At 36.2% G+C, this 16,126-nt stretch overlaps 1 pseudogene; it reads right to left on the bottom strand.

Moving 5' to 3' along the window:
- Window positions 1-457: 457 nt before the first annotated feature.
- LOC145297117 (5S ribosomal RNA) lies at window positions 458-574 on the bottom strand (annotated as a pseudogene).
- Between the last annotated feature and the right edge of the window lie 15,552 nt (window positions 575-16,126).

Consider the following 16,126-nt stretch of genomic DNA (forward strand, 5'->3'; position numbering starts at 1 on the left):
TCTCCCGTCTTTTGGGGGAAAGGCTAAGTTTATTGCTTACTATCCCAGGCGCCTCTACTGAGGAATGCTGAATGAGAGTGTCCAGACACTTTTTAAATGGCTAGAGTGGTCTTCCTTTAGCAACACTGGCTTCACTTACCTCATCTTACTGACCTTGTGTCACATTTTTTTGTGTTGTGAAGGAAATAAGTACCAACTACGAAACCCAAGTCAATATTGCACAAATAGGATTCTAGACTTGCTATGAAACAAGAGAACCCAGCAATCAAATTATATATCTATGCCTCCGTGCAGTCTCAAAAGACAAAGGACACCTCCTGCAGGGGCAGCTGTATGTCTAAGTGTGAGGCAATGGTTGCACAATCACCAGCATACCTCTCTTGAATCTGCACAGTTTGAATCCAGTGGCAAGGAGAAGTTCAGGACATCTGGAATCAATGCCGAGATAAGCCGAAAGCACATACAGCACCTGGATGTCCCAAGTGGTCACCCATTTAGTACTGACCAGGCTCAACGTTGCTTAACTTCGGTGATCCAGCAGGAACCGGTGTGTCAACGTGATTATACCGTATAATCAAATTGAATACTGACAACTGATTTTTTTTTTTTTTGCTTTTTTTTTTTTTACAGAGGGCATTACCACTTACCAAGGCCAGAATGCCACTCGAGGATAAGGGTTAATGCATATACGGTGATGGAAACTGGATAGAAATGAACTATTTAAGGGGACAGCTGAACAAGAATTTGTTTACATTGGACTTAAAGACGGCCATGTTGTAGTCAGCTGGAAAGCAGGCTAGTGGGATAGAGTTCCACATCCGGGAATTCCTAGGAAGGAAGCTTTGTGTATAGAACTTGTGTTTAGATTTAGGCACAGATAGAGAGTGAGGGAAATTGTTGTTAGTGGTTGTAGCTAGTTGAGTGTTTTTTCGTGAAAGTCTGGTGTTGGGAGACCGTAGATTTTGAATCTTAGCTCGAAACACCATGCATGCAGATTATTTTTTTGTCCTGAATAAATAATTACGTGGAGAATATTTTATGCAAATGAGTGATGTATTCCAAAGATTGACGCGGACAAATATTAGGTCGGGCAGAAAATAAAAGATTTATTTATTGTGCTATTTCAGGAAGAATGGTATCTCCATGGTAACAGAATTTCTGAACAATCTTAATGGTATTTCTATCTCTATTATTATATGAAAGGAACAGTGTGTGTGTGTGTGTTTGTATGTTTGTTTGTGTTTTTCTATGTGTGTCTGTGTGTGTGTCTGTGTGTTGGTCTATGTGTGTGTCTGTGGGTGTGTGTTTGTGTCTGTGTGTCTGCGTATTTGTCTGTGTGTGTCTCTGTGTGTGTGTCTGTGTGTTAGTCAGTGTGTTTGTGCATGTGTGTCTATGTGTGTGTTTGCGCATGTGTGTCTGTGGCTTTGTGTGTGTCTCTGTGTGTGCGTCTGTGTGTTAGTTTGTGTGTTTATCTATGTGTGTCTCTGTGTGTGTTTGTGTGTGTGTGTCTCTGTGTGTCTCTGCGTGTCTCTGTGTGAATGTCTGTGTGTTTATCTCTGTGTGTGTCTCTGTGTGTGTTTGTGTGTGTGTGTGTGTGTCTTTGTCTGTGTGTGTCTTTGTCTGTGTGTGTCTGTGTGTTTGTTTGTGTGTTTGTTTGTGTGTTTGTTAATGCGTCTGAGTTCGTCTCCAATAGGCTTCACAATGGTTAGACTACTTTTTATGAAATTTCACATGAAGGTACTTGCCTGGCAGTGTTCCGAGATAGGTTTTGTATCGGAATGTCTTCGATAAGTATTGATATCGATAATCGAAATAATCCGAATAAAGAACGAACAGGTGATTTTGACCAAAGCTAACACCTTACACAGCCTAACATCACAAGATCATTTGAGAAGTTTTATTACCACACAAGCTTTATTATAAAAATCGATTTTTGTTTTGAAATTGTCGTCTGGCTTTTCTTCGCGCGAGTTGAAAGAAATAATTAAAAAAAAACAGGTTCCTTTAGATAGCTACAGATAAAACACTTTGATGTTAGCTATGAAGCAAAAAAAGTGCTCAGTTTCCTGCTCTGTTATCGCCGGTTAGCTCTACCAAAAGGTCATGAAAAGTTCTGATTGAAGTTACCTTCTTCTTCACCCTCCTTTCATCGCCGACACTCCGCTAGAAATGTCATGGCCTTTCCAGGAAGCAAAGATGGTTTCCAAATAGAATAGACAAAGCGTCTGGTCGATATTTCCACCTTTGCCACTAGCAATGCGAAGGATGAGGGGTCGGGGCAGTGGTGAAGTCCGTACAGCAGATATATTGAGCTAATAGGTCACTGAGAACAGCTCCGAAGTAGATTAATGGTTTCACTGCCTTTGTGACTGACCGATCGAGCTTCTTCGCAAGTCAGTGGGTGTTATTGTTCTTGTTGTTGCAGTTTTGGAAGTTCCTAGTTTATTCGTTTTTTTTTTTATTAGAAGTCACCACTTATCAATGCTAAAAGGCTACTCGAGGATAAGGGTCAATGAATGTCCGGTGGTAAATGTGACAACACTGTAATGAGCATTAGTGTTGGGAACTGAGTAGAATTTGATTAATTAAGGGGACAGCTCAACAAGAACTTGTTTATATTGGACTTGAAGACGACCCTGTTGCAGTTAGCAGGAAAGCAGACTAGCAGAACAGAGGTCCACATGCGAACAGTTCTCAGACCGCATGGGCAGGTAGCTAGCATACATATTTATGTGTGTGTGTGTATATATATATATATATATATATATATATATCTGTAGAAATATATTTTCTTATAATATATATTAATCCTTATTTAAGAAGTTCAATGTAATTACAGAGCAATACAGAAGATAAATGACAAAAAGTTATATTCCAAAATTCATGATGTTGACCATCTTATAATTTATTCTTTTAATTCAGTTGATTTATGATGAAACGAATTAACAACGAGCAAAGGGAATTAACAGCATTATGGACACGATGCAAAGAAAATCAGTTTTTTTTAAATATACATGTAAGACTTTTAACGTTTTATGTTGATACTAGCGGGGGTACCCGGCGTTGCCCGGGTGTTTGGAGGTATGTGTGTAAGGGGGGGGGGTAAAGTAAAGAATAAGCGAAGTAATAACCCTGTTTAAATATTAAAAAAATCGATGTTAAACTTCTTTAAAAAATGGGAAAAACCAAAACAGAAAAAAAAAACAGTGAAAAAACGTAAAACTTCTTTAAAAAATAAATCGGAAGAACAAAAAGCAAAAATAAGGGGAACACATGATGAACGTGTTCGGAAAAACAAAACACAGCGAAAAGCGAAAAAAAATGGCATAAATAACCCTTCAATTCGCTTAAGTCCACGGTGAAACATCCAGTAGAAATCATAGAACGAAAAGGAACGTTAAAATTCCATTCCAGTTTTTTTAAACCACTACGAAGTAAAGAAAACCCAAACCGGTGTTCCTTCATAATTGTCCCTTGTGAACGATCCCGGAAGCGGTGTAAGTGGTGGTGGGGGAAGGAGGAATTAATTAGAGAGAAAAGATTTTACTACTTCCATTGATTTTAACCGATTGTGGCAGTAAACTCTCAACAGAAAAAATATAGGAATACGATTATCGAGGAAGTGGAGAGGTAATATGTCTATAACACACCTGAGATATTGAGCTGCAGTTTGTGAATATTACATTCGCATGAAATGTCTTGATTTCTAATGCTATTAAAGACAAAATCATAGGGGGAAAATGAGTTCATTTTATATATATATATATATATATATATATACATATATATATATATATATATATATATATATATATATACACACACATATATATATATATATATATATATATATATATATATATATATATATATATATATATATATATATATATATATATAGGGATAAGAAGAAATTTATAGAAAGCATAAGAACGCAAAAGTGTGACGGATAGACTTAAACTGATGCAACTTATTAATCTAATTCATGTGTATATGTATAACCATATATATGTGTGTGTGTGTGTGTGTGTGTGTGTGTGTGCCTTTTTCTACGTATAGGATATTCTTACTTGCGCCAGGCGGTCATCACGGACACACCACCTGACTGGCTGATACAAGCAAGCGCATCCTAATTATAATAAATAAAAATTCTAGACATAAGGTTCGGTATCATTATAAGTTAACTTTAATCATTTGAAGCAGACACAAAAGTGGGGCAAAACTGTGTTATATGTATTATAAAATTATATGTATTATAAAATTATACTATTTATATGTATATATTTATTGTTTTTTAATTTTGCCTGTCCTGGGACGGGCATCCTTCTAATAATAATGTTGTGTTTCGTTAATTCCGTTATTATCTTCTTCTTTTCACACACATTTACCTTTATTATAATCAATGGACAAGAATACATTACCTGAAAGTACTTCCTTTAAAACTTCCGTTTACAGGGAACATGAACTGGAATAGATACATTGAGAGCATTGCCAAGCCTGCTGCGAAAAAGGTGGGCTCTCTCTACCGTGCTAGAAAACTACATACGCCTGAAAGTATCATGTACCTCTATAAGGCCACCATTCGCCCATGTATGGAGTATTGTTGTCATATTTGGGCTGGTGCATCTGCTACTAGTCTCTCACTCCTAGACAAGGTTCAAAAGAGAGTCGCCAACCTGATAGGTCCTGAACTGGCATCTAAGCTTCGGCCTCTGTCACATCGACGAAATGTTACATCCCTCTGCCTGTTCTACAAGTATTTTAATGGTGGAAGCACTTGTACCCCCCGACAAATCCGACAAGCAGCTAAATCCCATCCCTTCACAGTAAAGATCCCTAGGTGTAAAAAAGCCTTCTACTCCAATAGTTTCTTCTCCAGAACTGCTAGACTTTGGATCTCCCTTCCGAGATTCTGCTTTCTCAACTCTACTGATATGCAGAAGTTCAAGTGTAATGTGAACAGACATCTTGCTACTCATCTCCCTTCATAATACCCTTGCAACTTATGTCCCCGATAGTAGCCCCTCCCCCTACTTCAAAGTGGCACTGTGCCTTGTTTGGGGTGGAAATCGAAAAAAAAAAAACAAACAAACAAAATCGCATGTTAACACGAGTCATACTTCACAAACTCTGAAAGCCGTCGTCTATGTTATCAACATCATGGCTCACCCACAAACATGTTTGACTTACAAAGAAGATGCCACTTTTTATTTTGTATTGATTGGCTTCTTCGGACTACTGTTCTCGTCAATGTTTCGGCCAATGTAACCTCCAACCTTCTTCAGGTGTATGTTGTCGAACTCGGGAATCATTCTATCAAACTCAAGAATCTGCACGGAATTTCAAACGTAAACATTTATTTAACCCGTGGGTGTTGCATGATTCTCATTCAATCAGCCATGACTGGTTAGAAGTTTTAAATAATTCGCTGTTGTTGTTTTTAGTATCGTCCACACTGAGAATTGAACTTTCAACCCCCAGAAGAATGTCACAACTGAATTTACCTAGTAAATTATCTGCTATGCCACGGATCCTTGCATCCGCAAATTCAGTTGTAAGTAACAGTCTTCTGGGGGTTGAAGGTTCAATCCTCAATGTGGGCGATACTAAAAATATAATTGAAAATTACTTAAGACTTCTACCTGGTTATGGCTGACGGAACAAGAGCATGCTACCCCTATGGATTAAATAAAAGGTCCTGTTTGAAATTCCAGGCAGATTCCTGAGTTCGAAAGAAAAATTCCAAATTTCAACAAGAAACACTTGAAGAATGTCGGAGGTTACATCGGTCGAAACGTTGTAAAAAAACCCATTCAAGTTGAGAGCGGTAGTCCGAAGAATCCAAATAATACAAATAATCAATGATCATCTAAAAAATTCAGAAACAAAATCTCTTTTTACTGTTTAGTTTTAATTGTCTACAGGGTGGAACAACAGTACAGCTTTATTTTAAAACTTTTATTGAAAACACGAATTCAGTTAACTTGATTATGTAGTATAGCTAACATCTATTCGAGGTGCTTGTCTGAACTCCAATCCCTGGTCCCCCCTCGCCAATCTTTCACGAAAAACACCCGTCTAGCTGAATCCACTGTGAAAAATTTCCCCCACTCTATATCTGTGCCTAAATCAAAACGCGGATTTCATGAGCAAAGCTTCTTTCTTAGAACTGCACGCCTGTGGAACTCTGTTCCGTCTGCCTGCTTCCCTCCGGACTACAACTTGGATGTCTTCAAGTCTAATGTTAACAAATTCCTAATTAACCGCCCCCCTAATTAACACTTCATAAAATCTCCTCACTAACGTGATGTACTTGCAATAACCCTTATCCCTGAGTGGCTTCCGGGCCTTGATAAGTGGTGATCACTGTGTAAAAAAAAAAAAAAAAGATGTAGCCGCCTTCAGCCTCAATCACTGCCTCGATACGGGCCCGGAACTGGGAGTACACCTTTTCCACAAGCACTAACAGTAGCTCAGCAAAAACTCAGTATATGTCAGTGATCAAATTGGCTTTGGTGTTGTGAGAGGTCATGTTGGTGATATTCTCAATGTATAATCGAACGAAGTAGTCCAGCGGGTTCAGGTCGGAGGAGGAGGCGAGGCCCAGTGAGAGAAGGGTAAAACGTTATAGCACTTCTTATGAAGCCAAGCCTGATTCTCTTTGGACTTGTGGGTCGACGCCGAGTCCTGCTGCCACACTTGGGTCTGCCAACGGCCAACTGATTGCCCCCAGGGGGGATCACTACACTCTTCAGCACATCCAGGTACACTTTGGTGTTGACCTTCAAGCCGACTTCGAAGAAGTGGCGTGATGTGGCCCTCACTTGAAACCACACCAAAGACTATAAAAGTGGCTGAAAACTTAGTTTTCATCACTCTGTGCACGTCCCTGTTATTCGTGGCAATCCGGAGATGCATTTTGAAAGTGCCGGCAATGGTCCTGTTGCCATAATTTGGATTTATAGAGAGCATTTGTTGTACAGCAGCATATCTCTGATCTCTCTTGTTAAACACTGCACCCCCTTCAGACATGATAGAAGACGCCTATCGCCTCGAGATTTGAACACAATTAGCCAACTAGTAAATGGTTTGCAACAACAAAAAAAAAAAAATAATAATAAAACCGGTTTTTCATCAAGTGGAAATATAATCAAGTCGTCTTTTCTAGGGCGACAATTTCATCGTTCAATCCTGTAACCTATACTTGGTCCAGACGTTTTTTATCTTCTTTTTTTCACGCACATACCTTTATTAAAATTGTTTGTTGTGTGAATTGGTGAGACAAAATACTTAGTCTATTTTATCAATAGTAAATTTGCAACTCTCTATTTTTTTTTGTATTGATTTGTTTTTTAAACACATGTTGCAGAGGGCCGAGGGGGGTGAAGGTGCCAATCGACCGTACAACTAATAAAATAGACACAAAGACAGGGATAGCAATAGCAAAGAAGGATGACAAACACAATGTTCAGTTTAAGATGATAGGATATCGTATTTTATTGTTTACCAAGAAAAGAGTAAATGTACGACTATGGATTCAGGATCAACTACAGGATCAACTTCAGGATCAACTGGAGCGAAAACAGGCGTCTCGCGAGGTTGAAATTCTTACGTCCTGAAGGTAGAAACTGGTAGCTGGACATCAGTGAGCACTGGTACGGATAGCTAGACGTCAGAGGGCACTGGAACACGTAGTCGAACTCAGTGGGCACTGGGGTAAATATCTGGACGTGGCGAGCATTAAAGAAGGGCGTCAGTGGTCACTGGAACGGGTAGCTGAACTTAAGTGGGCAGAGGAGCTAGTGGCTTGAAGATGCAGAAGTGAGCTAGGGAGCCGCTGAGGGGCTGGAATCGATCCAGGAATAATCTGGAGTTGCTTGAAGCTGCAGGAGTCACTAGAAACTGCAGGAGTAAGGTAGAGGCTGGAATATATATATATATATATATATATATATATATATATATATATATATATGTATATATATATATATATATATATATATATATATATATATATATAGTCATCCACATACAGTACTGTTTCGCTGTTTCACAGCTCATCAGTGCGGCTATATATATATATATATATATATATATATATATATATATATATATATATATATATAATGGGTTAATAAATTCCAACGAAAGAAAGATGTATATTTAAATAAGGGAGTAGTCACCAACAATGTGTATTTTTTAACATTATTTTATTATTCCGTGTCTTGGTTTTTCATTGAGAATTATGTTTGGATCATTGTAATAATGTTTTTAAGTCATTGAAATCGTTTACGCGCGTTTCAGACGGTCTGTGATGCGTCCTCGTCAGAAATTATTTAATAAATAAATAATGTTAAAAAATACACATTGTTGGTGACTACTCCCTTATTTAAATATATATATATATATATATATATATATATATATATATATATATATATAAAGGATGGAAACACTAGGTAATTATAGTAAATAATTATGTCAGCCCTTTTAAGAAACTCGTTTCTTATCGTTGAGCACTTTCAGTTGAACTAAAGTCGGTAAATTTAGCTCTTATGCATAGATCTTCATATAATGATTAGATCACTCTGGCTGAAGTTAAAGAAAAAAACATTTAAAAATAAAATGTTTAATTTCAACGTTATTTTACGCAGTTAACGGTATCGGAATGGATACGGTCCTTGCAAATGAAGTCAGAGATGGCTTCTGTCGCCGGGTTCGAATCTATCGACTGGTGTTAATCTGACACCCTACACTGACGATTTCCGAAAGGATGAAACACTAGTGTCTGTAGGTCTTAATTATTATAGTAAATAATTATAAGCCTGATGAATCCTAGCGTGGATGAAACGCGGAATATTCTGTGTAGCTTCATTGCCACGCATAATTGTATACTTTCGTATATTAATTTATGTGATTTAATTAAGTAATCACACACACACACACAGACACACATATATATATATATATAACTACTTCATTTACTCACATAAAATTAATATACGAAAGTATAAATTATTTATGCATAAACTTTAAGTATTTACTTTAAAAATGCTCAATACGTAGGTTGAGATATTTAGTAAGTTATAAAATATATATGGCAATTAAGCTGCACTGAATACTCCGCGTTTCATCCACTCTAGGACTCTTCAGGCTTATATATATATATATATATATATATATATATATATATATATATATATATATATAAAAGTGAACGTGTCTGTCTGTGTGTCTGTGTACATTTCCCTACGCAATAACTCTGTCAATTTTTAGTCTATAGACTCGAAATTTGAAATACCGGGTACTGAGATTTGGGAAAATCGATGTGACGGGTGTCAGCCAGAAATTTGGCTGTTAAGGGGTCAAATTTCAACGATTTGACCTTTAAGAACTCTACCAAACTCCTCCGACAATTTTGGGTCTAGACACTTGAAATTTTAGATATAGGTTCCTTGAACCTGGATCTAACTTAATAAAGTGATTTGAGCCCGAAACTATAAATTTTAAGGGGTCATAATAGGGGTCAAAGTTTTAAAAAATTAACCATTTTTTTTGTTTTTTTGCTTTTTTTTGCACAGCATACACCTCCAAACACCCGAGCAATGCCGGGCACCCCTGCTAGTATATATATATATATATATATATATATATATATATATATATATATATATATATATATATATATATAGAGAGAGAGAGAGAGAGAGAGAGAGAGAGAGAGAGAGAGATTTAGGGTAAGGGAAAAGATGTGCTCAGTGATTAAATTAAATTCCTGGTTAAAAATGTGAGCGGAGATTAGATATTATGGTAAAAAAAAATATGGAACGGTTCTGTTGATAGCAAGATAGTGGTCGGAACTTAATGGTCGGTTCCAGTAATGAAGAAATCAAATATTGTGATTAACAAGTGCCCATACCGTAATACGATAATCAGTCCAACCCTGAAAATATCAGATGAAAACTACTCGTATTTCTTTTCTTCTTAAGTTCTTCTAAAACTATAAGCCGTATGACCTTTAATAAAATGACTTGCCGGCCGAGCAATCGATACTTTTTATTACCGCAAACACATGTGGCATTACGAGTCATAATGAAATAAACATGGCATGTAACATTTCTCGTTTTCATTTTATGACTTAAAACTTCGTTATAGCAAAGGTGAGTCGTGCCAGTTCGCACACGCGGCGTATTTGATGTTCTAATATAACAATTAAAAGTATGTTTTAAACTTTTTTTTTTTACAAACGAGTCACCACTTATCAAGTCCCGTAGACTGCTCGAGGATAAAGGTTAATGTGTGTACGGTAGTCATTTGGGACAATAGCGTAGTAATCGTTAGTAGTATATATTTGTTATGATAAGATTATTTAAAGGGACGGCTCAGCAAGAACTTGTTTACATTAGACTTGAAAACGACAATATTGTTGTCAACTGGAAAGCAGACCAGCGGAACAGACTTCCACAGGCGAGCAGTTCTAGGAAAGAAGCTTTGTTCATGGATTCTACGTTTAGGTTCATGCACTGGTAGAGAGTGGGGAGGGAATTCTGGGTAGTAGTTTTGACTAAACGAGTGTTTTTTTGTGAAGGGAGTGGAACTGATCTCACTGGAATTTTACCATATTTAACTAATGGAAGCAACTTTCCTTACGAAAATAGCCTTCTTTTAAGAAGTTTCTATTGAGAAAGATCAAAGTGGCTCAGGGAAATGATGAATTCTGAAAAGGAGGAGAGAGAGAGAGTATAAACCTAGTGTAAATGATGAATAAGAAGGGTGGATTGCTGGTTATGGAGGGAGGAAGAATGATGATGATGATGATGATGATGAGGAGGAGGAGGAGGAGCAGGAGCAGGAGCAGGAGGAGGAGAAGTAAGAGGACGACGAGGACGACGACGACAACGACGACGATGACAATGTGGAATATAATGATGATGATGATGATGAGAAGGCGGAGGAGAAGCAGAGGAAGGGGGAAGATGAAGGAAAAAAATTGATGATAGCTATGAGAGAGATGGAAAAAGAATATTGGCAGAGGATGAGAGAAAGGGAGAAATAGCAAAACTATATATAAAGCTGAATGTGTGTGTGTGTGTGTGTGTGTGTGTGTGTGTGTGTGTGTGTGTGTGTGTGTGTGTGTGTGTGTGTGTCTGGTCACGAATAGGCTCCTATATGGTTGACTATTATAGAAAACTGATCACATATGATAGAAGATGTATCGAGACACAGGAATGGGTATGTTTCATCTGGCAGAACGGTGGTTTATTAAAATTGTGGGGTCTGCGTTTGCGCCTGGTCCACAAAGTATGGAAATAAAAAAAAAATTAAAAATAAAAAAAATAACGTTTACACGTGTTTTTGATATAGATGTACATAATAATACTTTGATAAGTATGTTTTAACTTAAATAGGGATGGTACAATAAAATTGTGGGGTCTGCGTTCGCGCCTGGCCTCCATAGAATGGAAATAAGCACAAACTTTAATAAAGACTTTTCATATCTATCTGCGTAAGTATGCTTTGATAATTATGTTTCAGTTTGAAGAAATATGGTATAATAAAATCATGGGGTGTTCGTTCACGCCTGACCTCCATAGAATGGAAATATGTCACAAAGTTTAACAAGGTTTTTTAATATAGATCTACATAATATTGTAATAAGTGTTTCAGTGTAAACAGCTATGGTATAATAAATTATGGGGTTTATCTATTTTGTTTTTACTTTCATCATATTTTGCTTTGGTTTTGATACCCCAAAATTCAACCCAAATTTACAACCCTTCCTTTTCATAACCTATCATACTTTAATAAATCAGAGTCCATTTTCTGTAGGCTGTTTTTGAACCCAGTCAACGACGGGTACTTTTGCTAGTATATATATATATATATATATATATATATATATATATATATTGCGAAAAATTAATTTAAAACGTTTATTCATACATTTTCAATAGATACATATTTTATAAACAGTTTTAATTTGACTGTTTAGGTTCTATGGCATATCATCCACTATGAGTTATCAAATAATCAAATCCAGCCTATGTACGTCGTCTGCATATATTCAAACTTGGTAGTGTTTGATTATATGGTCAAGTGTTAGTTTTGCTCATTTAGAACTGCTTTACAGCTTCACCGCGCATTCATTTTGCGACCAAATTTCAAACAATTTTTACAGTTCATAGGTCATCTTCTCAGCTATATTTTGAAATAAAAATGTTCAATTTTCGTTCATTAAAACAAGTTATAATAAAATTACTCGATTTCAAAGGTCTTCAGAATAAGTAAGGAACCTGAGAAATTATTTCTTCTGATTGGTTGTTGGTTACCATAGCAACTTTTATGTCGTCGGCACCTTCATAAATCATGCGATCTTATTAGCTTATATAGAGAGAGTTAACAAAAGTGATGCCCCTTGCCATGCTAGGGCTGATAATCTTTCGCTTACGACGTCGCCTGTTAATTCTGTTTCTCTCCTTTTCCTTCCTTCTTTCTGTTTATTTACTTAATTACGTCTTATATTTGATTTTTTTTTTATCTAGTCAATTTAAGAAGTTAGTAATAATTTTGTTCACAATGCGTATGATATTTCGCCTCACTTTCTGTCTCACCTTGAGTCGGAATTTTCTTTACAGAGGGATTTTTCTTTCCTCTCACTGTTTTCTCTGCTTGAGCAAACACACAGTCGCCTATCCGTCCGAGTTCGGTCTTTTATTCCTCTCAAATCTCAGGAATTCTCGCGGTTTGTCTCACCCTCTTTCCAATAAAATCAACCACGTCTACTGCTTCTTTCTCTCCCAGCCTCTGTGTGTTGACAGCAAACAGAATAGACTTTCTGTCTTTTGGAGGTGAATGCATTGGAAGAATTACTACTACAGAAGTTTTTTAAATATTCAATATAACATTATATATGATTCCTTATACTGCCAAATTTTAAGTTGTAAATTTATTATATTTTTTACTAGAATATCTTGTCTTTTTTTTCAGTTTTAACAACTAGTCCTTTTACTTTTCTAAGTTTAATCTTAACCATATTACTTTTCATGCTTGTATTTTTCTATGTAATATATATATATATATATATATATATATATATATATATATCGATAGATAGATAGATAGATAGATAGATGGACAGATAGATAATACGGCACCATCGGATTGACACACCGGTTCTCGTCAGATCACCGAAGTTAAGCAACATTGAGCCTGGTTAGTACCAGATGGGTGACCAGTTCGGAATTCTAAGTGCTCTGTATGTGCTCTCTGCTTATCTCGGCATTTGTTTCCAGTCGTCCTGTACATACACTTCACTTGCCACTGGTATTCAACAAGGTCTATTCAGGAGAGGTGTGGTTGGAGATTGCGCAAAAAATTTCATGCGAAGACACTCCTTCGTGGGTATCCATAGTCTGTCAAAGACTGAAGGAACCAGATAGATAGATAGATAGATAGATAGATAGATAGATAGAGAGATAGATTGCACATACCCGACTTGCAAACACACATCCCAGAAGACTAAATTTCGGAATGTATGTGTGAAATAGTGTTCAAACGATTTATGTTTTATGCATTTTTTTTAATAGTTTTGTTTATTGTGGGGTTTTATTTTCAATCTCATTTTCTTCAGATTTCTCGACTTTGTTTGATGTTGTTATCAAAGCAAATTGTATTATTCTTCTACTTGAATTCTGTTTTAATTGTATTTTCTTTTCTTTTATTTTCAATTATGTCTTTGTTAGAATCCGGAGGTTGGATTAGTGATCTTTGGTGGCTTTCGCTTGTAAATTCAACTATCCGAGAATTTTCTTTGGTCTACACTATTATCCAGATTCCATTTTGTTTTCGTAATAGGTTTGGTTGTTTTAATTTCTGTTGAAGACTTTTCTTTTTAAAGATTTTCTTGAAATGATGGCCATTTATTTGTGTTCAAATTTATTAACTTTTTTTATAATTTTTTTAATAGTTATCTATTTCAGTATTGTCCTGATGTTTTCTGATTAGTTTTTTGTACAACATTGACAAATATTTTTTATTCCCAGATAGCTTTCAGCAAATTTTCTAGCTTCTGGGAATGGTAAATTTTTGGTACATTATCTCCTTTTCTTTCTTGTAGATATCGCAAGTCTTGGAGAAGGCCGAGTGTTCTTCATAATAGTTTGCACATTTTATATTTTTACAGTTACTCTCTGTGTGGATTGGGTCACGTTCACCACACTTCCCACACAATTTTCGTCCTCTGCAAATATCTTTGTGATGACCAACTTTCTCACATTTGAAATATCGCCGGGGAGTTGGTACAAATTGCTTTACCCTGAATCTTCAGGTATTGATGGTTTATAAAAGATGAATATATACATATATAGTTTCATTGTTTCGTTTGATGGTAATTCTCTTGTATTCCTTTAACCCCTGTTATGTTTTAATGCTGTTTCGATTTCATCTTGCTAATGAAAGCTTGCTACTTCTTGTAACGCATTTTGAGGTATTTAATCTAGCGTATGCATACGCTTTGCAATTGATGTTGTGGAATGTATTCATTTGGAGCAGATTTTCTGCGTGGTTCTTCGTTTGAACTTCCACTAGCAGATTGCCATTTTGAAGTTTTTTTTAACAGTTGTTGGATTTGACCTATTTAGTATAATTTTTTAATCAGAAAAGAAGATAATTTGTCTATTTTAATTTCATCCAGTGATTCAATAATAAATGAGGAAGTTTATTTCAAAATCTAAATCGAATAAATGCCTTTTCGATTTTTTAAAAGCGGAGAAGAATACGCCACGATTGAGTTTTAATTTTCATTAGTCCTATGCCCCACCACCCACCACAGATTCCAACTACGGTTGGAAATGAATCAAAGGGATAACCCATTCACCTTGGCTGAGACAGGAATAAAATACTAATATGTGCCAAGAAAAAATCCGATCCTCTGCCAAATAAGTTCTTTCTCATAACACAACTGACCCTTAGCCCCGCTTTATAGCTCATATAATATAAAGTGGGGTTTGTATTACTGTACACATAGATTCGAAAAAGTTGTCAAAAAACAAATATATAACAAATAAATGTTATCAAAGGCAAGATAAGTTACTTCTCTACCAAACTGGATATATTTTTCGTGTTTTTATTCAATGTAACATATTTATTCAGCTCGAAAAACATACAGTGTTTACCGATGTATTGGAAAATTCAAGATGGCGTCTCACACCCTCTTTAACACCGTAAGTTTGAGAAAAGGTGTTATAAATAAAAAAACTATACAAAATACTATTAAAAACCCGCCGAACATATGTCAGCCTATGCCACGGTAACATATATTGAGCGAGTTTTTAACAGTATTTCAACCGGTTTTTTATTTATTACACCTTTTCCCAAACTTACCGTGTTAAAGAGAGAATCAGACGCATCTTGAATTTTCCAATACATCGGTAAACACTGTATGTTTTTCGAGCTGAATAAATATGTTACATTGAATAAAAACACGAAAAATATATCCAGTTTGGTAGAAAAGTAACTTATCTTGCCTTTGATAATATTTATTTGTTATATATTTGTTTTTTGACAACTTTTTCGAATCTATGTGTACAGTAAAACAAACCCTATAAAGTGTGAGGACGTGTTCCACAAGAGCAGATCGGATTATACGGTTGAGAGAAAAATATCTATATATGAGCTAGGGCATGTCGGGAACGGCAGCTTGATCAGATCGGGCTCCATCCGACCAACAGTCAGACCAAGTAGGCCATTGACCACTCTGTTACCGGATCAATGACTGCCCAACCACCACATTTCTCTCCTGACGCCTTACAGGTTGCCACTCACAGCCAACAAGTGACCTTATTGGGAAGGGAAGGGGAGGGGGTTTTAAAATACCGTCAGCATATTCTACAGCCCCAGACGATAAGGTGAATAACTAGCTGGACGCCTAGTGTTGCTCAATCGTACAAACATTTAAACATGATATTTTAATTCATACACATTGCGTATGTATTATTATAGAATCGATTCTCTATTAAATATTATAATAATTTGTCCGGTGGATTAATTTGCAAAAAATTTTTTTTAATTATAATGATAATATCGTTCATCAAATTCCGCCCGTGTTTGTTTACAATATCACGTCAGC

Source organism: Euprymna scolopes, chromosome 17 (genome assembly GCF_053919585.1).
Source record: "Euprymna scolopes isolate OS-2025 chromosome 17, ASM5391958v1, whole genome shotgun sequence".
NCBI lineage: Eukaryota > Metazoa > Mollusca > Cephalopoda > Sepiida > Sepiolidae > Euprymna > Euprymna scolopes.